This window comes from Phaenicophaeus curvirostris, chromosome 13, assembly GCF_032191515.1.
Source record: "Phaenicophaeus curvirostris isolate KB17595 chromosome 13, BPBGC_Pcur_1.0, whole genome shotgun sequence".
NCBI classification, from domain to species: domain Eukaryota; kingdom Metazoa; phylum Chordata; class Aves; order Cuculiformes; family Cuculidae; genus Phaenicophaeus; species Phaenicophaeus curvirostris.
Window position 1 is genome coordinate 16,023,449 of NC_091404.1, and position 25,960 is coordinate 16,049,408.

Genomic DNA, 25,960 nt, shown 5'->3' on the forward strand with positions numbered 1-25,960 from the left:
GCACAATTATGGAAATTTCAAAGTACCTTATAAATATCCTGCTATTTGCATACATGAGATAAGCATATTTTAGTAATGGTTATGACAGGCTAGCAAGGAAATGTGTGGGACAGCTATACAGCAAATACATGCAAACATAGAGAGAGATAGGGGGTGTGTCTGCACTTTTCTAGACAAGCCCATGCCTGGTGGGTGCAGGATTCCTAGGAATGCATGGGGGCTCCCCAAGGAATTTCCCAACTTGCAGATCAAACATTAGCACTATTTTTCTAATGCAACAAGGGGTTTTGTTAGGTCCAGGTGGCATGCCCTAGATAAGAATTAAAATGCTGCCCTTTAGTTTCGTTTCCACTCACCACGGTACAAAGACTCGGTTTTACCAAGACCTCGGGGTGCAGCGGTGCCGTATCTCAGCTGGCCAGGCTCAGGGTGCTCACGCTGCCTGTCCCACGCCTACCTTCAGCCATCACATCTTGTATCAATAAGAGTTTAGAGGCTCTTGGAAGGATGTTGTTGCTGCCAGGGCACAGAGGCCGGCTGGTGGCCACTCTGGGCTGCATGGAAGTTTGGCACAGCTCTAGGTGTCCCTGAAATACCCAGGGGCAGCTAAAGCTCGCTTGGTCTTCAGCACAGGCCTGTCCCTCCACTCAACCCAATGGGAAGGTGGCCACAGCTGCCCAAAGTGGCTTTCTGATCTGAACTAGTCTGTGCGTGCTTTTATTCTTCTTTTTGCCTTTGTATTTTTAAGTTGGAAATTGCTTTTCTAGTTATGCTTGAGAGCTGCTAGGAAGCTCAGAGAATTAGTGTGGCAATTTCCTCAGTCCTTTGTTGAAAAGAAAGAGTCCACACAAAAAACGCACTGGCATTTCAGCTGCATAAATAGCATAAATTGCTGTCAAACAAAAAGAAGATTTAACTAAAAGAAACCCCAAATATACAACCCCCTCCACACACACTTTCCTGTCCCCATTAGAACTGCAGGTTTCCGTTCTGCGGATCTCCCAGCTATCTGCTTGGCCCTTGAAAGAGTCCTTGAGAAACCAAAAAATGAAAACCACTTACTTTCTGAAAACTAATCTTGGCTTCCAGGTGCCTTCTTTCAGGGGAGTTCCACTTGAAGCTTGATTTCTTTAAGTGCAGATACTCAGTATGTCCTGAACAATTAGATGCCTTTGAAGATGCTGAAAGCTAGACACAAAAAACAAATCAATCAGGACTCTTGTTTGACAACTGACACTATTTCTAATGCAAAATCCCAACAACCACCAAAAAAAATTATAATAAAAAAAACCAACGGGAAACCTCAACACCCAAAACTTAACAGAACATCTACCAAACTAACCCTTTTCTCTTTAGATTATAAACCAGACATTTTTCCTATAAGTTTTTCATTAGCCTGTCTAGAAACAAAATGCAGAGGTATATGTCTATCTTTTTCTTCACGTGCTGAGGGAGATGACCTTTACCAGAAGCCAAAGCTCCCTGGCTTGTGCAGCACAACCAGGGACCCTCAGAGGGGTGTTTGGCGGTTGCTAACGGGTTTCCTCTGGCCCCTAGTGCCTCCAAATGCTCCTCATTCACCACAAAATTGGGAGGAGAGGGGGTGACAGACTCACCCAGCCCCTGTGGGCTCTCATGAGCCCATATGAGCAGAAGATGAACGCTGGCATGAGGAGTCTGAAGGCAGTGAGCAGGACTGCCAGCTGCCTAAACCACAGACATTATGTTGTGACTTTTTTCCTATGCCTTCTATAATGGAGACAGGAAGGATTACAAGCAATCTCTGCCTCCCAAGCAGTTGATATTCACAAGAAATATAGAAGAGCAAGGGAAGGGCAGTTTTGCCTCGTCAGCTAATGATCCTTGACTCTCTTACTTTGTGTTTTTGGTAGCAACCACAGAGAGGTCACACATGAAACTGTGGAAGTGTGAGGTGTCTTTATTAAATATATCAATGGAGTTTATTAAATGGAACACGCGGTCCTGGGTAGTGTAAGCCACTGTCAGACGGACTCGGGGTCATGCAGGCTTCCTGCCTTGATGTCACCGGCTGCTGGATTAATACCATGAGCTCACGGCGTGGACCTGATTAGAAGGCCGGGTCCCAGTTGGTTTTACCTCTGCCCTCTGCTAAGTCTTTGTTTGCAACGTGAACAACAAGCTTTTCAGCTCATCACCAAGGTGCCACGTTCAGAGCCGAGGCGGATCACTTAGGTCTTTTGCCACCGCTGGCAGACATGGGGTTTAAAATTCCCATCCAGCAGGAGGAGGGCACAGAGGTGGAATCATTATCTCCTATTGTCCAATTGATTGTTTGGGCACTAGAAAAGTCTTCCTTTTTGAAGATAGTTTTCTTTTCTTTTCCTTTTTTTTTAATCTTTTCCCCCTTTTCTTCTCATTTTCAACCTGCACCAGGAGGGCAGAACAGAAAAGGCGGCTGAAAGACTTTTTTAGCTTGCTTTCTCTCAAGGGATTCTAGTTCATGGCAGAAGAAACTAGTCTCTCTGACAGGAAAAACTAGTGAGTTAGAGACCCTTCCCCAAAATGAGGCAGTTTTCACATTTGGAGCTACCGGATTGCTTGCATTGGCTGGGCCAAAGATGCAGAAAGCAAAGAGGAGCTCAGGCTGCACTGAGGGGTGAGGGAGTATTTCGTGTAATTCGGAGGAATGCAAGGTGGAAAGAAGGGATTTAGTGTGATGGTGCTCACTGCATGATTAGAGGTGACAGGAATGGTGCATGGCTATGTCTACACTACTTATTAGCAGCATGCTGGCCTCTCAGGGAAGAAGGATGTCTCCTGTTAGATACAATACTTCTGAAACAAAAGTGGATGGGACTAGGTAAAATTGAGGGAAGAGCAAAGGAATCAAACAAGAGGACTTGCAAACTGTCGGTTAAGACTGTATTTTTCTAGCAGCCAGAGAAAAGCGAGACTGACTCCAGAAAAGTAGGATTAATGCAGCTTTAAGCCATCTTTGTATGCATCCAGTTCTGGATGACCAAGGAACTTGGACATCTCAGAGATTCATGCCAGCGAGCTCTGACTGCATGCCAAGCTGCTGTCTAGTGTATCAAGGCCTGCGCAATGGTTTTTATCAAAACTACCCACCCATACTGACTGCAGAAAGCTCTTTGCTTGGATAGAGAAGATGCAAACCAGCAAGGAGGGCAATGCGCTTACTTCAAGTGGCATCCCTGGCAACTCTACTCCTTGTGGTCTTGTTCTCCCTACTGCAAAATGCAGGCAACACCCTGCTGCATGCAGATCCTGCCCTGACACGGCAGGCAGAACAGAGCCTGCCACAGTTCAACAGTATCCCCAACTTTGGTAAAGGAATTATTGATGCCCAACACAACAGTTGAAAGAGCTATTCTTACACACCACAGCAAATTCATATTTCTACATTCATCCAGGGCGGTTAACACTCACTCCTTTATGTGATTCTGAAAAATATAGACAACTTTCCCTACAGCTTAGTCTTTTTCTACACTCTAAAGCTTTGCCTGTGATTGATGAAACTGCTTCATGTTGTCAGAACTTACCTGAACTACTAATATACATGTTCATGCCAGATCCATCCCCGCTTGCAGCCCAAGGTGTGCTCCTTTCCAGGAAACCCCTGACTTGCCATTCTTCATGTTGGTTATTTACCATTTTCTACCTTTTATCTGAACATGTTGCACTAATTGCTCAGCCATTTGTTGATTAGCCTGCTGCAGTTGTTTGTCAAATTCTTTTATCCATTGATCTGTGAGACCTTTCAGCTGCCATTTGTCTGATAGGGAAGTTTTTAACCACCAACGCTGTCAGAGTCACATTTCCCTTCATATCATGGTATTAAAAGGAATATAATCATGGCTGTCTGTAGTCATTTGTGGAGCCATTTAGATGGGAACACCACATCCTAATTTTGCCATTCATTCTGTACTAACTTCCTTAAAGCTTCCTTTGGAAGACGATTTCTTCATATCCTGAGGTCTGTGGCTATTCTACTATGTGAAGTTGCTGCTTTATACTTAGCTGGGCAAAAAACTTGTTCAGTAAAATGAAATCCTTCACCCTCGTTTACTCCTACTGCTGGGATGCACATCTGACAATGCAGCTGGGATTTCTGCCACTTGTACTGAGCGAGGTGAATCCTGCCCCACTACCTCCTTACAAGGACTGGAGTAAATCTTGCACAAGCCTCCCCAAGGGAGCTTGAACCACCTGTAAAACAAATTTTTGTGGCTGTATTTTGACAGGGGCAATTTAACTTACACAGGCTGCTGTGCATCGGTGGGTTGCAATCTCTCTGACACTCACGTTCAGGACCCTCACCATTAAGGTCTGGAGATGCTTGTCATGTGTCCTTTTCCATGTCTAACTCCCTGAGCCATTACTGTAAGGGTCCATTTTGCCAACTTAAAGCTAGATATGCACCATCTTGTGCTTTATTGAACATAATGTATTTTAAGGAAGTGTGGCTGGTGTCTTGTGCCATTGATCTTCCTCCAACGATATAATCACATTTTACTGATTTCCGGACTAAAGATACTCATTCCTTTTGACAAGGAATTGTAGTGTCAATAAGATTTGAGATGCACAGACAGTATCTTTCTTTTGTGCCAAACTGGCACTTCCTTCCTGGCAAAGCACAGATGAGAAGGTTTCCTGGGTCCAGATACCCCACCACTGCAGCTTGGGCTAGGGCTGGTTTCAGCTCGACAAAGCTGCCTGCTTTTCCGCACCCTGCTCCCACTACCTAGTTTTCTCTAAAAGCTTAGCTGGAGGACGACTCACTTCAGTGAACATCAGAATAAAATCCTGCATACAATTAAATGCGCCTTACAGTGCTCTTAGCTAGGCAGAGTAGTGGGGTTGGGGAACTTTTGAATTAATTCCACACTCTGTTTATCAGCAGTCTAGCCTTCAATACTTAGTATTATTCCTAAATATTTTACCTCTTGTTGCACTAATTGAACCTTTTGTCTGTTGACTTTCAAGTCTTCCTCCTGGATTGCAGCCAAAACTTTCTGTCTGATGACATGCTTGTTTTTCAGAATTCCCCCAGTTCAGGTGTGATCCACATATGATGTTACATGCTTCCTGGACCTGCAGGCTAATTTCTCCCACGTTCGGGTGCAATATATGTGACAGATCACAGACGCTTGTAAAGTCCTTGAGGAATTTGTATGAAAGTATTCTGTTTCTTCTGAAATGTAAAAACAAACTTTTACCAACAATTCTCTACTGAAGGGCTAAAGAAAAATGCATTTGCTAGATCTATGACCAAAAACCACTTAGCTCTTTGTACTGCAGCAGCCGTAATTTCTGGCATTTTAACAAGAAGAGGTGATGTTTGAGGAGTTACAGCATTTAATGCCCTGAAATCCACAGTCAGATGCATCTTCCTATCTCCTTTTAATGCCAGCCACACAGGGGAATTACACACCCAGGGTCATTGCACTGGCACTCCTTGATCCACCAAGCTATTAATAGTGGACAACAATCCTTTCTGGGCTTCGCTTGGGTACTTACATCTTTTCTGCAGTCTTGGATCAAGCCCTGTTATTAAAGCAAAGGCATTAATCTTTCCATACTCCAACTTATCTCAAGCTTATACTTGCAGAAAGGTAACTAACCCTCATCCTCAGGTGTTCTGACTATTTCAGGAGCCTTTACAGGCGTACATCATTTTGTAGGTAAGGTAATTATGAGTCCTTCTATTTCTGTATTATCCTTCCACAGTTAGTCAGATCTGAAGTTACCTATTTTGTTTAAGGGACAGGCTGCTGAAAAGCCCGTTTTTTTTATCCTGCACATGATGCTGAATACAAGAAAACTCAGCTGCACTCTCCAATAAGCAGTTTGCACTGAGAGTGGGTGGAGGAGAAGAGCTGATAAACTCCCTGCACCACTCTAGCGTATTCTCTCTCCCCACTGCAGATTCGTGGAACTTAGCATCATGCAATGTCCAGTCAGTGGGCATTCAGCTAGCTTTGGCTCCAGAATATTCATCAGAATTGGCTTAAATGGGCTGTTTGCCTAAAGCCACAATCCATTCCACAAAAATACTCATATTTAAAGTCCCACTTGCATACTGAAAGCTCAGCCTTAAGTAGTAACCAACTTCATTTAACAGTGAATCTTTCAGTGGACATAATCTCATGCTGGTCCCTGTGTCCCTGAATTAATAGCATTCTTTCCCATGATGGGATCCTCCATCTCCGTGTGCTTGTTGCTCATTATACAAAGGGACATAAGTTTCCAGGGCATGGTCTGGGTGAAATGGGATCATTCTAAACGTCTCCATCCCGGTCATCAGGGTTGCTACTCCTCCAGTTTGTACTGCAGTCAATATATCCATTTTAGCTGACAACTTCTGTTTATTTTTCTCAGTGACTTGCTTACTGGAGTCTCGGAATTCAAGTGTTCTTGTTCACCCTATGTGGCAATGATTTGATTTCTGTTCCATCTCTGCTCAGACTCTCACAGCTTCACTCTCATGGACTTGACTGCTGGGTTACCACCAATCTGCCACAGCAAAATGCAGTCTGATGATGCATTCAGACACCCCCTTCCCTGCCAGTGCAGAGCAGAATAAAAATGGCTTGGCTAACATCTCTTTTACTAAAAAAGCCTGAAGAACCTGACAAGTGCTAGTGCTTCCCCTGTAGCAGACGATTTTGGGGCATTTACATGTGAATTAACATGCCCAGATGCTGAAGGCAAGGGATGACTAACCTGACTCTGGTGGGTCTTTGTTCAGATCTCTGGATAGTAGGTGGCATTTGCTGGCCACTGGTGAGGACTGTGGTGCCCATACACTACTACATGCCCAGGGTTTTCCTCATGCAGTCTAGCTTGCAAGGAAAACACTCCTGATGTGCCAGTGCAAACCACTGTTTTCTAGGGTTAGCTTTTCAAATACAACAGTGGGTATGTGAGTACGTTATATACAACCTAAATGATCATTCCGTGAAACAGCCCTTAGTTTCCAACAGTTTTCCAGCTTACTCACTTCAGATCTACCAAGGTAGTTTGGACTGGCCAGAGACTCATTATGCAACAAAGGCATTCGTGGTAATAACACTGTAGTTAATGTCTTTCTGCACATCATTATGACCCTTCCAATGAATCACTTCCTCACCTGGCCTCTGCTACCCTTCCTTGCTCATTCAGGCCACACAGCTCCTTCAAAAATGTGCTACTGAACTTAGGAAACACAGAAAATAGCTCTTCTTGCCCTTTCATGGCATACTCCAAGGATCACAGTGCCCTTCCTTGCCTGTCAGATACAGCCTCATGTTTTAAGGACCATGTGGAGGAGCAGCTGCTTGCTAGGGCTTGCCTGCCCCATGGGGGCCCTCTTGCAGTTTGGGGGTCCCCAATGGCCCTGGTTCCTCTGTAAGTCTACATGTGGGAATTGTGATCGACCACGCTACACTGTGGCAGCAATGCTGCCTGTACAGTGAAGGACCTTGTGAGCTATGGTGCTATAAAAGCTGAAAAACACCACCATTTCTTTCTATTTAAAATTGAAAACATAATAATTGACTGAAACATCAACTAAAGAAGGCAGGCAGGACCCTTAGAAATGCACATGCGTGTTTGTGTGCACATGCATGTACACAGCCTCCTACTGCCAGCCAGGCAGTGCTGCGTGACTTGTCTTAATAGAAGGCTTAAAATAAATCAGAATTATTTCCAGATTAGAGGAAAAAAAAATCCTGTGAAGATGTTTCATTCTAAGCACAGAGAACACAAAGGAAGCAATCTCTTTGCCAGTCAGCACAGCATCTTCTTTCCTCTAGTCCCTTGCTCTTTGACCTTTGGCTCCCACAACCCGGCTTAACCTTAACATTGTAAAGCTGCTGCATCCACACTAGTGTATCTGTGAGCAAGGTGCGTCTCTCGCAGACTTTTTTATTTTCTTGACAGAGGTCTCAGCTAAGCTTCCCAAACTAATGCGGTCCCTCTCTGAACTCAGTTTCAGCGGCTTAAAATACCCATCTACATCTACAGTGTCCAAGAGTGTGAACTCATTTCTTCCTAGTATCACCTGACGAGTCCCTAAGCCTGCAGAGCTTTTGACCCATGGTCATCAGGCAGAGTTCCAGTATCCATACCTTTGCCAGCTCCAGGATCCCAAATGCCTCACATCTAGTGGAGCTGGTGCTCCCACCTCTGTTTGATGCACACTGCTCACATTTCAGAACAATATGGAAACGTTTTCTGTTCTCCAGCAGCGGTGGAATCACTGCTGCCAATTCACTGGTTTCAGTGTAAATGTGCTTGGTGATCTCGCATGATTCCCTTGATACTTTAACCGGGGGCAAAGCCTGGAAGACATACAGCATGGTAGTATCTAGCACAGCGTATGAGTAGTGGGACGTTGAAGGAGATGGCAGGGAAGAAGGACAAAGGGTGAAAGGAAACACTCCCACAAGTCAGCTGTTTACATTAGGAGAATTTATCATTTTTGACTACTCAAGTGTGCCATTTTATTTACCTTGGGTGCTTTTAGGGCAAATTATAGAAATGGGCCAGTTTACTTTGCTCTCATTTTTAGACAGTTACAGTTTCACTTTCAATTTCTTCTGCACAAACAACATGCTACAATTTGGGGCTGCACAGGCTGCAGGGAAATATTGATTTCCTCACAATAACACTAAAACAGTTCAACCCAACATTTTCCAAAGGCTTTTACAAAACATATATTTTGAGGGACAAGTTTGACTTGACAGACTTCTTTTAAAGAGAGCTGCCTTTCTTGCAGCCATGGTAGAGCTGTTATTTACTCCTTTTTATTACAGAAAGAGGATTGTTGATGCTAGAAATTCCTTTTACTCAGGTACATAGCTCTAAAGTTTCAGATTATCAGGCTGTGTGAAAAGCTGCACTGTAATGCAAAAAAAATATTCTAACTATTCAGCTAATTTAAAAAGTCTTAATTATAATATAGAATAATTAATTTCTTTTGATACTTACAACTCAGACCCTCCCTTGTATTCCTCAGGGGTCCAGAAGTCTTAAGGAATGTAACAATGGGAATAGCTTCTTAGAAAAGCCAGCTTTCTTTAAGGCTTTTCTTAGCTTGGCAATATTTCTGTCTATAGGAATAAGGACCGATGGCCAATAGTATAGCTGGAGATTCCTGAGCCATCAGATCTCAAATTCAGAAGGTCATATGGCACCTCTACTATCAAAAGCATTCCAAAAAAAGACACCAAAGTATCCCGATCTGTGATACTACTAGCACACTACTGCACTACGAGAACTGCAGCTCATCTCATCTTGCCATCACAGCCCCAGCCCCAGCCCTCTGTGGGGTACCACTGGACTAGGAACTCCAGAGCCACTCTTTCTTTAAACCTCTCCGTCGCACGGTCTCATCACAGACTTCCAGTCTATTCCTGCCTTGTGAAACTGCTCAGTGTCATCCAGCCAACTGACACTCCAGGAGAAGTACAGCTCCTCTACAACACACTGCCAGCTTTGATGTACCTTCTGCCGGAGATGGACTCATGGGGCACCGGAGATCACAGCCAACCCCTGCGGGGATGAGTAGGTGAGGTGGGCACACAAGGTCAGGACATGCCAAGGTGTGAAGGAGGCTTACACTTCCGCTCGGTGCCACTGCAGTAACCTTTTTCCTTACTTTATGCCATTTGCCTCAATTACAGAGCCCAAATCAGTTTAATTCAAGGAAGGAGATCTTAACTTCTGCCCTCCCTGTCTCATTTAGCTCATTGAGCTGGGTGGTGACTGACATTCTGGGCCTTAGGTGCTCCTCTTAGCCAAGAAAACGATCCAACTGCGAAGGACGTGAGCTTTATTTTCACCCTTGTCCTTCACATCCAAAAGCATAGGGAGTTCCAATTTTTGAGTGAAAACTAACAGACACTCTGAAGTCAGCTGGGAAATTTTGAGTATACTCAGTGTTACAAATCTTGAGAATAAGGGGTGGGAGAAGGCAGTGCGGGGCCTATGAATCTGACAAGAAAGGAGTTATTTATTGGGACATTTGCATTTTTCTGTAGTTAGCTAATAGAAAGGACTTGATTTGGTGAAGGCTTCCAAACAATTGCTCTGTGAGATCAATATCAGCTAACATATCACCATAGCATTCAATACACTTTCACTTTTATGTGTTCTCCATTTCCAGATCCAAATATCAGTGTAAAGCAGGCCCCAGGAAGCGTGGCGTGCCCAGGGAGAGAGTGCTGACAAGAAGCCAACAGATACTGAAGGGTTATGCTATGCTGACACTTTTCTTCCAAACAGCATTTTAAAAGGATAGGTTTCTGAAAGCTTTTGAGGCACTCAGGTGCAGCATCCTAGCCTAAGAATTTATAACGCTTTAACAGAACCTCTATTTTTCTATGTTTCTTACAGCACTCATGTAGCAGAATCCTCCTCCAGCCCCTCATCCTCTTGGAGGCTTCTGGAGGTTAAGGCAGGACAATAATACAACACCGAGCCACGCATACTGATGGACACTCACTGGAAGGGGTAGTTAACATTCCTCATAACGAACAATACGTTTAGTCCCATTTCTGCTGCTGGTGGAACACTAATTTCCACTGAAAGCAATAGTTGCATCTTATTTCTTGCTCAAGGCTCTAAATCTCCTCTCCACCCATTCATGTGTCATAGATAAGGACTGCATTTACATCCCGTCAGTCACACCCTGCTGCACAAGAAGGTGAAGCCACTTTATGCAGGTTAGTTAGCAATGCAAGACCCTTTTCCAGAACAGTAAACTTCTTTCTGACATCTTTGATGGCAAAATAGGAAAAGGAAAATTCAATTACATTTCAAACCCTAATAAAATTCACTTATCTTTCCCCTTTTTCTATTTTGAAAGTATACTTGCAATTGCTACTTTTACTGCATGTTCTCCTTCTTAAAATTCAGTAAACCTCGTGTGCATCTTCACTCATCTCCTCCTCTGTGAAGAATTAGAAAGAATTAATAAGCTGGGATATTTGAATAAAACCCTTTTTATTTCATGGCCTGATTTTACTTCCAGAAACTCTGCATTTCTAGCAACCTCATAAATTACCAACATATATGGAAAATAAATACTCCTTGTCTCTCCTACTAAGCCTGCAGACTTAGCAAACAGATCTCTCAAAATCACAGGAAAAGGAAAGGATATTTTCTTTTTGACTCATTCAACTGGAAATACAATTTTGAGAAAAGCAAAGCAGTGTTTCCCTTTCACTGTTTCCATTTCATTTGGGCTGATAAATGCCTATGGGACATAGCACTTCTGGTTTCACCTCTTCTCAGCTGAATGTCTTTCTCTCTTTCCTTCTCTCTGTCTTTCGCCCTCTTTTCCCCTTCTTCCCCTTTTCAATTGGCCTAAAAATAAGCAGTTCCTGGCAGCTGCAGTGCTGGCTGTCATAGGGATTGTTGGTATATGACCTTCTGTGGGTAGCAGAAGAGGACTAGTTTCCTTTGACAGGCATTGAAGAAGCTGAGGAATGGTTTAACTATCTTTACTGACGACACTATCCAAAGGACGTTCCAGAGATGTCAAAGTCCTGTGGTTAGGTAGGCAGCCAGATATGAATGATGGGAGTTTTATCACAAACAGTCCCATCCAATAAAAGCGTACTAAGACTTTGAAAGAAAAGAAAGCCACTGTGAATTCATGCCCTCTTTATGCTTCTGCTGGCAGCAAGGCACTGAATTAGTGTGAAAATTGAGCAAAAATTAATCTTTGCCTCATAATCCATTATTTAAAAGGGAACACTCACTCACTATAATTTTCAAGTCACTGCTACAGCAAAGTCGTTCTGAAATCTGTAAGTTTGCCATAGGGAAAAAATAGCAACATAAGACTAGGTCTTGAGATTTGCCAGAGTGCCAGACTCTTAATCTGCTTACTGCATTCACCATTTGCAGTTTCGAGTTGTAGTTGGAGCCTCCTCAAGGTCACCCCAAACATCTCAAAGCCATGACTTAACAATCTGCCTCTGATCCCTAAAAATTAAGATGGAGATGGAGACAGAAAGACTACCAGACTCCTTAGGGTCACTCTCATTTACCAGAGAAAAAGCAGCAGGGAAAGAGTCCTGGGCCACCACAGCTGCAAACCAAAAAAGCCTTCAGTGCTCGCAGCTAAGCCCATGGCTGCATTCCACCTCTGTCACCAAAGTGTTAGGCTGCACACGCCCTGTTGACGCCAGAAGGAACTGATAGGCAAGTTGGGATGATGCACGCCTGCATCACCAGCATTCACCTCTGCTAGCCCCAAATCCTGTTGCAAGTAGAAGCTCTTTGTGCCTGTGGTAGCTTGAGTGGTCATCACGTAAGAGCGCCTCAGGCACAGGGTTTGTTTAGTCAGGGTTTGCCTTCAGCACAGCTGTCATTTTAACATCAATTTCTTAGCCTATATCATGCTTAAAATGAGCAGAGTGGTATAAGAGACAAACTGTGAAGCTGTGTTTCCTTTGCCATATGATTGCCTGCTGTCCTCCAGCTTTCCCTGTGATTTTGGAGAGCAGGGATAAGGTTGAGAGGAAAAATCGAGCTAAGAAAAAGTCTTGCAGCTACGGGAACGAATCACAGATCTTTAGGAAGGCTTGGACCAGGTCACTGAATCTCTCTGCTTCTACTTTCCCTTCCCGAAACATGACAGTAAAACACATTTCTTGTTTATATATGTAGATAGCGATGCTGTTTGGTCTCCTGCTAGCTGTCTCTGCAACCTGAGATGCCAGTCTCTGTTGGGGTCCCCAAGATTTAATGTAATACAACAACGCTACTAAGAACGAAATACATATGTTACCGAGCATGACACACATACACACAAATCTAGCTCCTGCTATGACACAAGAAAGGACTAGCAAGGAAATTTGTATTTTGCTTCTGCTTTTAGGAAAAAGAAAAGGAAACAAACAAGCAATAATGGTAGACTATAAAACAGCAATAAAAAGAATAGAGATTAAACTGCAGCATGCAGGCACTTTAAAAGAAATAAATAGCAAAAAATGTCTTAATTTGTTTCCATCGGGTCTGAAAAACAATCTGGGACAAAAAAAGCACCCCCCTCTGCCAAAAAAAAAGCACCACAGGCTGCCTAAATAAAGATATTATGGAAGGAAAGGACTGATGAATACTTTGAGAATGTGTTAACTTTTAAACAGCTTGAATATTCAAATTGGAATAAAAATATTCCTTCAATTAAAAATTATTAAAATTAGCTCAAAGTATTTTTTTGGTGTGTTCACTGCAAGAATTTAATAGGATCTAGTACTCAGCAAAGCTTTGAAGCAAAAATAACGTCTCAGGAGCTCATTATGCATTAAATCCTATCAAAAAGCAGGATCCCACTATGAAATTAACACAATTTGCACATCATTATTGCAGGCTACTCCTTCTCCTGCTCTTTTGGTCACTTTTAACTTGAATTCGTGATGCTGTCAAAACCCACCACCGCTAAAAAAAAACACTCGCAGAAAAATGGGCATTGTACCTTGAAACATCCTCAGCTGTGAACAGCACGATGCAATAGTCACACAGAACAATATACACAGGAGAAGCTGTCAGGAAAGCCGAGAAGTAGAAAGTGAAATGAAATGAACCAAGGGATGTGGATCAAAATCGTGTTTGGGAACTTTTTATACAGTAGGAAGTTTTGAACATTGTGCCTTCCCAGGCTTCTATAAATGCAATTCTGTAGTTTCCAGTTTTCAACCTGAGTCTTAACATGGCTGAATTAATTGGTTATTTTACAAGACATGTTCGATCACAAGTATTCATGAAATATGAATCACTGGACAAAGTCTCCTTTAATGAAATGCTGGTTCTTGTTTCCTCTTGTCTGAACTGGAGGAAGAGAAAAAAGAACAATCAATACAGCTATAGCTCATTAAAATTCTAGGCTGTCAATACAGTATATGTCTATCACTTCGGAGGCTACTGAAGTGTTGCTGGTAATGGCACTTTACTACTGTATTTGTTAAAGTACTTGTGGTGTCTGCTAAAACTTAGCAAGTGTTGGCTGCCTCAGTGTTTCCAAGGGCCAAAAGGAGGTGACAGTTGAGGGAGAGACATTAGTCTCCTTAATTGTCCTTGGCTAATGTGAAAACCAATGTAGCTGAGTTAGGGGATTCGTCTCCACAGAGCCCAGCTGTTATTTTTAATGCAGTATGTGGAATATTAAACTGTTTATCTTGTTATTGAAGCCATAAGAAGGCTCTTTCATGTCATCATTTCTATTTTATTTTGTTTAGAGTCCTTCATTAACTTTTCATATGAAAGATCTGTAATTTACATCTTCAAAGAACTTTCAAAATGTAAGTTTTAGGGACGACAAGAGCTGTATGTGTGCAGTTCTATTCTGATGGCAAAGTCAAATTGCAAAAATACCATCAAGAATGTTTCTGCCTTTTCTTTTTTATTTATGAGTAAAACACGGGGGATTTCTCTGGGGAGAAAAGAATTATTCTGACTTGATATTCATCAGTACAAACAGAAGGCTAAACCTGGGCTGCCTCTGAAAGGCTAAAGAAGGTTGTACAATGTATGGTTCAGGGCAAAAAAGACCTAAATTAATTAGAGGTAGTTTAAAACCAGAAATGTTCTGCATGTAAGTATTGGTTTTGCTTTGCATTCCTAATTTTGAGCAGTCAAACCCCAAACCAACCAAATCAAATCTGCGGGGGATTTTGTTCCTCCCTCTTAGGTCAGGAAACGTGGCCTGATTTTCAGACACCTGGGAGCAGAGAGAAGCCCTGGCCAGTGCTGTTAAGTTTTATTTCTCTCTTATAGTTTCAGTCCTGATAAGAAGCGCAGCTTGGAAGACCATTTCAATGGGAGATTTCATCAGCAACCACAGCAGGATTCAGTAGCTGTACCCTAAATCCTTCCCCAACAGAAGTCAACACCAACATCCTGACTAACCAGAAAGGTTTATATTACTACATCTAAGGGTGATAACCCTTCTCAGGTCAAGTCCCTTATTATAAATCAGTCGATCAATCCCCAAGATTGCTAGAGCATTCAGTTTCATGTTGCGATGGTAAAGCAATTAAAAGCCTGAACCCAAACAAATTAGATTTTGTATGTTTGGTTTTACAAATGCCCAGAAAGGGGTCAGATCTTTTATCACTGTTATCAAGGGGGAGGGAGAAAATCCATCAAGTCACACAGAACTAATTTACACCACTTAGTGACAAAATTTGGAGCTATATATGGTAACCCAAGTAGAAAGGTTTCTTTCAGTACAGAAATGCAATGGACTCTGTAGAAGTCTAACAGATTGTGAGTTGGTACTAGCTGAGGAATCAAAAGAATTAGGGACACACTGGAGAAAAGGAACCTCTAGCAATGACTGGAAAAATGCTGGAATCTGGAATTGTCTGGTCATATTTGTATACGTAATATGTTATCTCAAGGCAGTATGTCATTATCATGCCCTAGAGCTACACCACCATGAGTGCAGCTCTGGGGATCACTGGACTGCACTTTTCTGCATGGTGGAGGCAGATACACCCTTCTGAGTTCGCCTGACATCTCCCTTGGGTGACTGTGTTCTCATGGCACTCAGTTCCCTTGTACCAGTGTTCAGTCCCACTCTGCCGTCTCTCTTGCTTTTTCTGTGCTGAGACAAAAGCAGCATCACACTGAGAGGGGTCGGTACTGATGGGGAAGGCAGGGCTGGGTAATTCTGACAAGTCTTGGAGACCATAACCAGCACTGGGTGATTCTAATCTGTGTCTGGGGTAAATTTCTCCTTAAGTTCTCCCAGCAAGTCCACCCAGGCTTAAGAGTGCTCAGAGCAGAGACTATCATTCACTGTGCCTTTACTCATCAAGGCACATGTCTAATGCCTTATCTTTAATGAAAGTCTCCGCATGTTCCTGTACTATAAATAATAATTTAAATATTGTATGTCTGAGCTCCAGTGGCTGAGGTTGAAGTGATCATTTTGGAAAGATGGAACAGCTCTCATCTAAAAATACGTATCTGAAAAACTATTCTGGAAGAAGCGAGACTTATAAATTGATAAATGGGTTGAAGCTGGAATGGAGACTATGACGAGAGGAAAAAATCAGCTCTCTGAAGGAAGGAAGCAAAAGAAAAGCAAGAGCTGTTCCAAGACATTTACTGTTTAAAGTTAAGGATTTGAGGCGTAGCGATATAACAACCAGGAAACTGGCATTCTAAAAATGCTGACCTAGATGAGGAGTTATTGAAAAAAAAAATTATATAATTAAGGAGACTTTCTACTCAACAAAAAATAAGCAGGAAAAATGGAATTTTTTTATGGAAATGTAACTTCATAGGAGACTACAGAAACATCATAGAAACCCAAAATGAGGATTCAGAGGAAGCATATCTCAGCCAACTAAGTAGTTTTGATACTAATTGATATGAAGCACAGATAGCATTACTCTTTCCAGTTCCCTCCATATGAGCAATATGATCAGACACCAGCCTGCAGAGCGTAAGATTCCATCCCTCCCCCTGTCTTACAATTGTGCTGGTCCACACATACTGCTGCTACTGGTGGCAGGCTGCTGCAAGAACAGTTTTATGACTGGGGCTTTGGGGTTGTACAAAATCACATACTTTTCATAAACAAAAATTTTTTTTTCACCTTAAAACTACCTTTTTTTCATGGAAAAAATACAGTATTTCACACGTTTTTCTGAGACTAAATAGCATTGAGTAAGAATATCCCCCCAAAAAATTCAGTTTAATAATCCAGTAAAATTCTAACACGTTTTTCTTCATGTAAAGAGCAGAAAACATTTTTCATTTCCTTTTGAATGTTATCACTTCACTAATACGAAAGACATGTACTTCTAAGCATGACCTACCAAAGGTCTTTGAATTTTATAGCTCGTGGACCAATTTAATTGCTTTATTAATGATTATGATAAAACCAGAGTTTTACTTCCTACTTATGAAAACTCATTTCTCTGAGAACGTTTAAAATGTAAACACATGAAGGCTCTGAGGTGAATGCTTCCTGCAATACCGACACTTTGGACAGTGAAAGTGGGGGAAGTGAAGATGCAGAGAGATTCAAATGTAAAGAAGACAAGAACACACCAGGGGCCACAGCAGAACATGGGATAGAATCCTCTTCTGTGGTCATAGTGAACAGACAACTTTTGTTTTCAGGAGCAAAACCACCTCCCTACAGCCTTACTTGAAAACAATTACATAGATGGAGGAGATGTTCTTAGGGTGATGAGTTCTTTAACAGAGATTCATTCAAAGAACACAGAAATCAGTGAGAAGCCATAGCACTGCAACAGGGTTTGCTTTAGCTCTAAAAACTTGCAGCACCCCCCAAAACATCAATGAAACATGTCATTGAGGTGGTAAGCAAAAACTGCATAAGACCATTTTATTGACTCAGAAATCCCACGCTTGCAAAGAGAGAGAAAGACTGGGAAGATGATGGAGAGCTCAAACCGCTTAAGCTGAACTCGGGAGACAGAAAATTAATTGCTGCATTGGCATTAAGGTAAAGAGGGCTGGGCACTTGTGGGAAGGGTTAAAAGTCTGCATTTACCTTGGATTGCAGTTCAAGGCAGGAGACTTTCATGCTGACAGAATGCAGGCTGGAGAGGGAAAAGAAAGCTGATTGATGGGAAAGAATCAAGCTAGTGAAAGTGAATAATAGAGGACCAGACAGTAATTGTTGAAGAAGATTTGATAAACTGTTTAAGAGCAAGACAAGGAGCAGAGAGTCAAATATTGTGCTGCCATGAAAGCCAAAAGTCAGGAAAAAAAGAATAAAAATGATGCTTTTTTTTTTTTCTCCTTCTCTGAAAACACCTACCAGGCGCCACATGAGAAGAATCAATAGGACTGATTTAAGGTGTGTTTAAAATTACTTAAAAAAAATCCAAATTATTCTGCTCAATTTTATTGGTGAATCAGCAAGATCTATCATATAATTTTTGAGACCAGGGTGGAGAATTATGAAACGAAGCATAGGGAAGAGCAAGGGTCCCATGGGAGCCCTTTGTAAGAAGGGCTGAGGAAGAAAAGAATGGGAAGGTTTGAGCAAGAAGTTTATAGCATGCTATAAAAACATGACCAAAAAGTCAGCCTTGAGGAGATCACAAAATAATGAAGAAAAGGGAGATAAGAAGCTGTAGCTAAATGGGCCCAGACTGGATGAGACAATTACTTCTGTTAACTGGATGCCACGACAGGAGGAACAAAGAAGGGGCTGGTTTGCTGGATGCTGTGACTTTCAGAAACCACCCTGGTTAATGGTCACCACTACAAGAATAGCAGCAGGGCTGGAAGGGCAGAAGGGTGTATCAGCACTGTCTTCTTGCCATGGGGCTGGTAACTGAGGAAAACATAAGGCTTTGGGCAGTCGAGATTTTGAAGGATGAAGTCAGCAACAGCATGATTTTTTTAATTAAACAGCTAAAAAATTGTTTGGCCTATTGCTTGTACCCCTTCTGCGTGCTTTCTGAGAAAGAACAAGAAGAAAAGAGCTTGCTCTGCTCTGCTCTTTCAAAGGTCTGTGCCCACAGTGCGCACACACGGGTTCCCATCACCAGAGTTACATGTTCATGCTCCAAGAGAGCAGACTGCGGGGTTGAGCTGAAAGTTTGCCATGATGCACGACTGCAGGTTTAGTTTGCATTTGCCCTTTTCCATTTGCTGGACCACATCTTGAGCAGTAGCTGGCCTAGAGGTCCATGCATCGCACTGGTGCTGAACAGGGATCACTGAGGCTCCCTTTGAAGGACCACTGCTGGCCTTCCCAACCATGCTGAACTCCCTGTGTTCACAGATTAGACAAGATCTTAGAGCTGGAATGAGCTCAAAAGTAAAATACTGCAGGTGGTCCCTTGCCAGAGAAAGCTGAATCTCTTTAAGGCTGGCTTTGAGGCTAAGCACGGCTGTGCTCCTTTCTCCCCCATCCCAAGCGTTCACTGCTGGAAAGGTCCAGAGACAGCCCTGGATAATCCCATGCCTTGACAAAGGTAGATCAACACTAGCAAGGAAGACAGGACTAAGAAAGAGTTGTTTTCTTCTTTAGAGTACAGATTGCTTTTAAAAGGAGAAAACCAACTGCAACAAGAATGTTTGGAATGTAATGAAGCAGCACACTGGGGGAGCACATGCAGGAGCCTCGCACCTCCCAGCGTGTGTGAAACACAAACAAGTGTAAAAGCAATCACAGATTAAAGTTTCTCTCTTCTTAGTTTGACTGGCCTAAGGGAGACAATAGCAGGATTAAAAAGAATAATAATAACAATCAGCCTATGGGAGTAATTTTTAATAAAAATACTCAGCTCAAGGGGAAGTTCTGGCTGGTAACTGCATGGGTAGAAGCTCCCAGGAGGAGAGCTGCTGCTGCTCAGTAATCAACAGGAGCTGTGACAGGGACACAGAAGAGTACAACATCAAGGCTGTGAGAGCCTAGGTCATGTAGGTAGGGAGAAGATATGGTCTCAGCCACAAATGCTCCGTGTGGGAGTAAAGGCACAGTCTACTGATTTCAACAGTAACACTTCAAGTGGATGGTGGGGCTGATAAAAGCGCTGTCAGCAAACAGACACTAATGAAGGCATGAACTGTGTGGTAGGGCTTTTTTTAGGACTGCTTAATGAACTCTGCTTTTAGATACATCAAGTAAAACATGTAAAATATTCACTACGGGGTGACTCTCTCAGAGACCTGGAATAGACACCGCTGGGAAAACACAACCACACCTGAGACTGCAAAACTGCACAAAGGGGCCATCAGATACCCTGCAGCTGCCTGGCTGGGCTGTGGCAGGCGTACACGACAGAAGAGGACACTGAGTTGACACCAGCGGTATATATGACACAGTGGGGGAGTCATATCACTTCTATATCTCTTTTTGCCAGTCTGATAATGGATCTAATCATATTTACCCACCTTACAATAGCGTAGTGAAACTTAACGGGGTGCTTTGAATTCCTGGACAATGCATCCTATAAAATTAGAACAGACTCCTCAAAGATCCTACAGTGTTTTATCCTACTGCAACTGCCATGGTAACTCACTGCCCAGAAATGCTTTGATAAAAACCTCAGTTGTCTATTGCACGTCTTCTTCCAAATCAATGGTAACCCTGAGTGTCTGTTATTATGATCAGACACATCATTTATGTGATGGTTTTGATTAATGCTCTAACAGAGCTCCTACCAGATCCATGTTATGGACATTTCAGAACAGCAAATGGATTTACATCCCTAAAACACAACCGGTGAATTAGTATGAGTCTGGGGCTGACAGGTAAAGGAGAAAAGCAACGCGAATGAGAAATAGCAAAAAATGTCCCCAAAATAAATATTAAATTTAGGGGTTGTTTTTTCCTTTCAATGCACGGGAAAAATTTGCTAAGCAGTTGTCGCAACAGAACAATATCACAAGTACACATTCCTTTTTCCAGCTGTTGAATATGTCATGGCAAACACTGTCCTACCTTGTAAACTTTCTTTTTAATACTAATTTTTTCAGACATTCAACCAGTACATGCCAACACCTCTAGGTACTTAACCTTCCTTAAAGGAAAATAATGACAAAAAGGTAGAAACAGAAAAACCTGACCCTTTACATACAACTCCTGCAATTCTGCAAATGCTATCAATCAGTTTATTCTTTATTTCTCAGATAAAGACGGCAAAAGTAGTAATGCAACTTATTCCAACTGTGTTCTAGAACAAGAAGGGCAACCTTCAAGTCTGTAGACTGTTATTTTTTGGAGGGATAGGTTGTCCTATAGGGACAAAGGAGGCTGAAAATAAGAAGATTGCACCAATTGCCTAAAATTCAGCAGAAAAAGGGAAGGAGCTTAACTGGCACAAAGCTGGGCCTAGCTCTGGATAGATCACCAGACAAACTTATTGACTCGAGAACCAAGTAACCTCCGTAAGATGAAATGTGAGCACTGTGGCAGGGATAAGGGCAGACTGGGAAGGCAGGCACCTCAGAATTGATAACCAGCTCAAACCACTATATTCGAGCACTCCATGTGATGGGAGGGGCAGTGGTGGTGATGGAGTGGGACACATTGCTCAGAATTACATCAACAGCAAGGAGGAGAGGGCTCTTCACAGGGCACAGAAAGGGCTCTTCACAGAAACTGTGTTTTCTTCCCACATCAAAGCTGCTACAACTTTCCACTAAAACACACTTTGAGATAAACTAGCAAAAAGGTCTATTTAAGATAAAGCCGTTAAAGTTTGTTTCAAGAACTCACAGATCTTTAGAAATCTAAAAACCACCTTCCCCAATCTCCAGTGCAGCCAAGCAGGTTAATGAGAAGAGACCTCTGCAAGACGGCACGTACGGCACTGCTGCCCAGCATACCGGCTGCAGGAGGGCTTTGTTGTGGTCCTCAGTCACCGAACCTCCATCCCAGGCAACAGGACTGCTTGCAGAAATCCTGCTTAGCATGAGCACGAGCAAAGGGTTGCGGCATCTGGGCCTTGGCCTTCAGCAGAGGGGTTGGCATAGAGGATTAAAAATCCTGGCTGGCTGAGCTGACAACACCTGCTACTGCGTCCTGATAAGCTGGGCTACACAAGGACAATTATAAATGTCGCCAGGATATGTTAGAATACATGTTTTAATTTAATCAGAGAGAACAAAAAAGCGCATTAATCACTGTTCTCTTAACAGCAAAGATGTCCAGATATTTGCCAAGATATCAGCATTTTTCCCGAATGCATCAGGTACAAAAGGACAACAACGACAAAAAAATTACAGCCTTACAGAGGTAGATACTAGGCCAAATTCCATCTCATGTTATGCTGAGCAGTTGCCTACACAGACATCTGGGGGAAGGGAGAAGCCTGGCAAGGCTGCTGGAAAGGCAAGAGATGAATGCCTCGGGCAAAGACCTTTAGCTTTGTCCATAGCAAAATGCCCAGGTGCTTTGACACTCCTTTACACAAATACCTCTAACCTGAGGGGACCTTTGCAGTAAGCATTGTCTCTCTGATTCTTCTGTATGGTAAAATGAAAATTAACAAGAAAACATTCACAGAAATGACAATTGAACACTGATGCACCAATCAGAGGGCTGATCAAGGAGCTCTCTGATGCATGATGGAATGATCAAGGAGCTCTCTGATGTTGGAGCTGAGATACATCCTTTACTTTCCATTCACAGGAATGAGAAAAGCTCTTGTTTTAATAACTTAATTTTTTTTGCTTTCTGTGCTCTGCTTTAATCGCTAGTTGACCCTTTATGGCACTCACCATTTGTTTTTAATGATATCACCTTCAGGCTTGTTCTTGATTCTGATGATGAGCTTTTAGAGGAGGAATTGAGCTTGTAGCTGCCCATTTGCCTTGAGCATTTAGGTTGGAGGGTGAACTGTGCACTCATTGGAAATCTATCAGTAGGTGCCGGTGCCCCAGGGCAGCTAGTGTGCTCTGTCTTAATACTTGAGTGTGAAGCATCTTATCAAGTCTTCAACAAAATAAAGAAGCAGCAATTAAGAGATCTAAATACCATAGAGGTAAACAGCTGAAGAGCCACTTTCCCAAAGGGAATGCTGAGAACTCCACAGTCTAATACCCCATACAGAAAAAAGAAAGCTCAGCTCTTATTTTTGATCCTAAAGAACATCTCTGAAAATTGCACTGGTAAGTCCTACAAGAAAGGATCTTTAAGAAAGTCTAGTCTATTTTCTCCAAGTGCTGATGTCTCCTCTGCCAGCTACAGTGTCAAGTTTCTAGCAAGACATGGATGGCTTGTCCACATAATGTAAAACCAGGGAGCAGGAAAAATGTGCTGAGTTTAATGTTTGGGTAAGCATCTAGACAGGATTTGCTGCATAGTTTCCTGTAGGAAGTTAAACTCCTCAAACAGAGCTTCTTATGATGTGAGGTCTTTCTCCCTCTTACTGTTGTTATTTTTCCTCTTCAAATTGATGCACGCAGCTGAGTTTCGAAGAGCAGCGTAGTGAGTAAAGAGGCACTAAGTAATAATCATCTTCCCTAACTGTCAAAGGATTGTTTTAGTTAATGCAAAACGCAGACTATTTATTGACAGAGATACACTGCAGAGAGATGATTTTTCTTTACCTTCACAGGCAAAGAAAGTACACAGAGAAGTTAGATGGATGGACTGGTTTGATCTGAAATGGACAGCAAGTCATAATGATCCGTTCAACAGAGAGGCTCAACCAGATCGACAGCTGAGAACATTTGGCAGTAAGAGATAAGTGATAATGATCTCCATAATGCATTTCTACAGCACCTTTTATTCTCAACCACTCCTAATATAACAAGAAGTTCTTTCCTTTTCCCTTCTTACTCTAGGCTACACTTCATCTGGGGAGTGGGGAAGCAGGAGAAGAAGGATTTACCTGTCTAAAGCAGCTATATAGGCAGAAATGCTGAGTGGCAAACAAAAGTGAGAGAAGCTGTGCTTTGATAGGCACACTTAGATGCCATTCCTGAACGAAGGTCTGGGAGAAGTCCAGCTGAAGTCAGTGAGACTGTTCATGTGAGAAATGATGTGAAGGATTAGGTATAGCTGGAACATACTGATAGCATAGCGTTTCTGAAGCTTTATCCTGAGTCTTGGACATGGGCAGCCCTTGCTTGGGTGGTTTAACAGAATGAGTAGAAATGTAAATTCTAACAGGCACAAGATCACCCTGTGTCTCCTTTCGGTTGACTTCAGAAATTTAACACGTGCTTTTTGTTCTTCTGACCGTTCTCACATAGCCCTGAGAAATAAAGAGCAACCTCCACAAGAGTTTATTTGGAGGCACTGCTTTACATGCATCCAGCACATGAGATGCTCTTGTGCTGTGGCACACGTTAGCACTACCCGAGTTCCTCTGACAGGAACTAGAAAACATCTTTTCCATTTGAAGCCATGAGGGAATTTAAAGAGGGAAAGGAGAAACTACAGAAAAGAAGTGCAGAAAATACAAAATCAATTTATCTGTGGGATTTTTGCAATCCAAAGTAACCTCATCTTATTTAACACATCGATGTTCATTAATTTTCTCTCTTTTACTTGTTAGGCTGGCAAAAGAAATGAGCTAAATGAATGACTATTGCTTAGTGATATTTGATCAAATAAATTACTATTGTTTCCGTTCTGCTTCCTACAAAAGTCTGAGGAAAACCAGTAAATACAAACAGGTGAGGAACACACTGGAACACGATCACACAAAAAGCCCGACTTATGTTTTTGCATATTTATTTTCCTGAGTCATACTTCACAGTAGGTTACCTAAATGGGAATTTACTGGGACAATCTCCTTCAAAAGTGCAGTTAGATAGCTAATGACAGTATGTGCTTAGAAGTTTGCTTTCCATGTTGTTTGAAAGACTACATCTTTAGTAGCACAAAGAAAAATGTCATGCATTGAATTGTGCAGATATTATTCTCCAGCAGCCCAGCTGTTTCTTAGAATCTGAGTAACCTTGAGTAACCCTCTTACCTTATGTAAACTAGCAAAATCATAGTGGAAGGTGACTACAGGATGTAGAAAAGCCATAGGAGAAAATATTACCTTATCGGGAAGAAGATGAAATGGTCACACAGCTTTATGATCTCTTTGGCCTTTGTTTCTGCAAAAAGTGAAACTGGTAGCTCATGACAAATATCACTGCCTTAAGATGAATATCACATTACTAGAGAGTACAAGTACTGGAGGACAGTACTTGATCATTTATTGAAGAGCCTTGTAAAATGAATAGAAACTAGCATCCAGAGGCTTTTGCAAGTCGTATCAGTATGTCTGGAGGCTGTGAGGTGGCATGCCAGCTACTGGCTCACTTCAGAAATGGGCTGGCACACCTTGACACAGCCTCCAGTGAAGGCAGCTGAGCTCCAGGTTTGTAATTAGACTTCCTATCTTGCCAATTAAATATGGAGATATGAAATAAAATATAATTACTGAATATTAGAAAGAGGGAACGATCTTAGAAGTCAGGTAAAAGTCTTTATTTTAGAGAGACACTTTATTGCTTCCCCAAACCAAATTGTCAGTGGAAGGGAAGGAAATAAAGCAGCTCTTCTGCAAAAGCCAGGGACAAACTATGGATAGGACAACGACTCTGTACTCCACCTAGTTGCAATTAACAATTTCTTAGGTATGTTAGTGCTTCCAAGATTAGAAGTCATTACCTGTGAGGCTACGTAAACAGTCACTGCTACCATCTAGCTCTCCTTCATTTAAGAGAGTTGCAAGCCTCTACTCCCATTGTCATTCAAAATTCAAGTATATTCTGGGAGCCAGTTCATTCTCCAACTTCTACCTAAGCACAACTCTCAGGAATTTTCTCAACACAACTACCTGAAAAGCAAAACTCTGTTTCCCACAGGCTCTCCACCATCAGCACGGGGGTGTTGACAGCAACTGAACAAGCAGCAGCTGTGCTTGCAACAGCCACAGCAAGGAACCAGCATCCGAGAGTGTCAGAGAGCATCAGAGTTGTCAGCAGGCTCCTGCCAGCACCTTTCCCTTCAGACTCTTGCTTTGTACTTTCTGTGTTTTAAGCATATGTCTATGTATGGCAAAGAAGGAAAAGGATGAGAAGATCCACTTTATCTTCTGTTTATACCTCATGTGAAGCTATGGATCCACAAATCTTAGGGACTTTACTGGGTCAACTAAAATATTTCTGGTAAATTCACACAGGTACTTCCAAAAGTGTTACACTGGCAGTTTCCAAAACATGAGTCACTTGCAGGAGAACTCTCCTGGGTGCAGGAATATGGTATGTGCTCCATTCATTTACCCTGCAACACAGCATTTAAGAATGGAGGCTGCAGCTTTCTCTAGGCTTTTCTCTTGAGTTATTCTGAGGTTAATAACTAAGCACTGTTAATGAGCAGGCTGAGTAGTGCAGCTGCAGGAGAGATGGGAAGGAAAAGGTCAGATACTCACTCTCATAGCAAAAGCATTTGTCACGTGGGAAGCTGAATCTAGAGACAGATAGATGCTGCCTTCAAAATTCCTTAATCTCT

The 25,960-nt window shown here is 42.3% G+C and overlaps 1 long non-coding RNA gene across 2 annotated transcripts in view; it reads left to right on the forward strand.

The window, feature by feature from the left end:
• LOC138726165 (uncharacterized) overlaps positions 1–25,569 on the forward strand; it is a 67,509-nt gene extending 41,940 nt beyond the window's left edge. The window contains exons 4-5 of one of the 2 annotated variants that reach the window (XR_011338376.1): positions 23,061–23,181; positions 25,315–25,569. This is a non-coding gene — a long non-coding RNA (uncharacterized lncRNA). Of the gene's footprint in view, positions 1–23,060; positions 23,984–25,314 lie in introns of those variants that run through there. The other variant, XR_011338375.1, reaches the window with a different exon arrangement.
• The last annotated feature ends 391 nt before the right edge of the window (positions 25,570–25,960 follow it).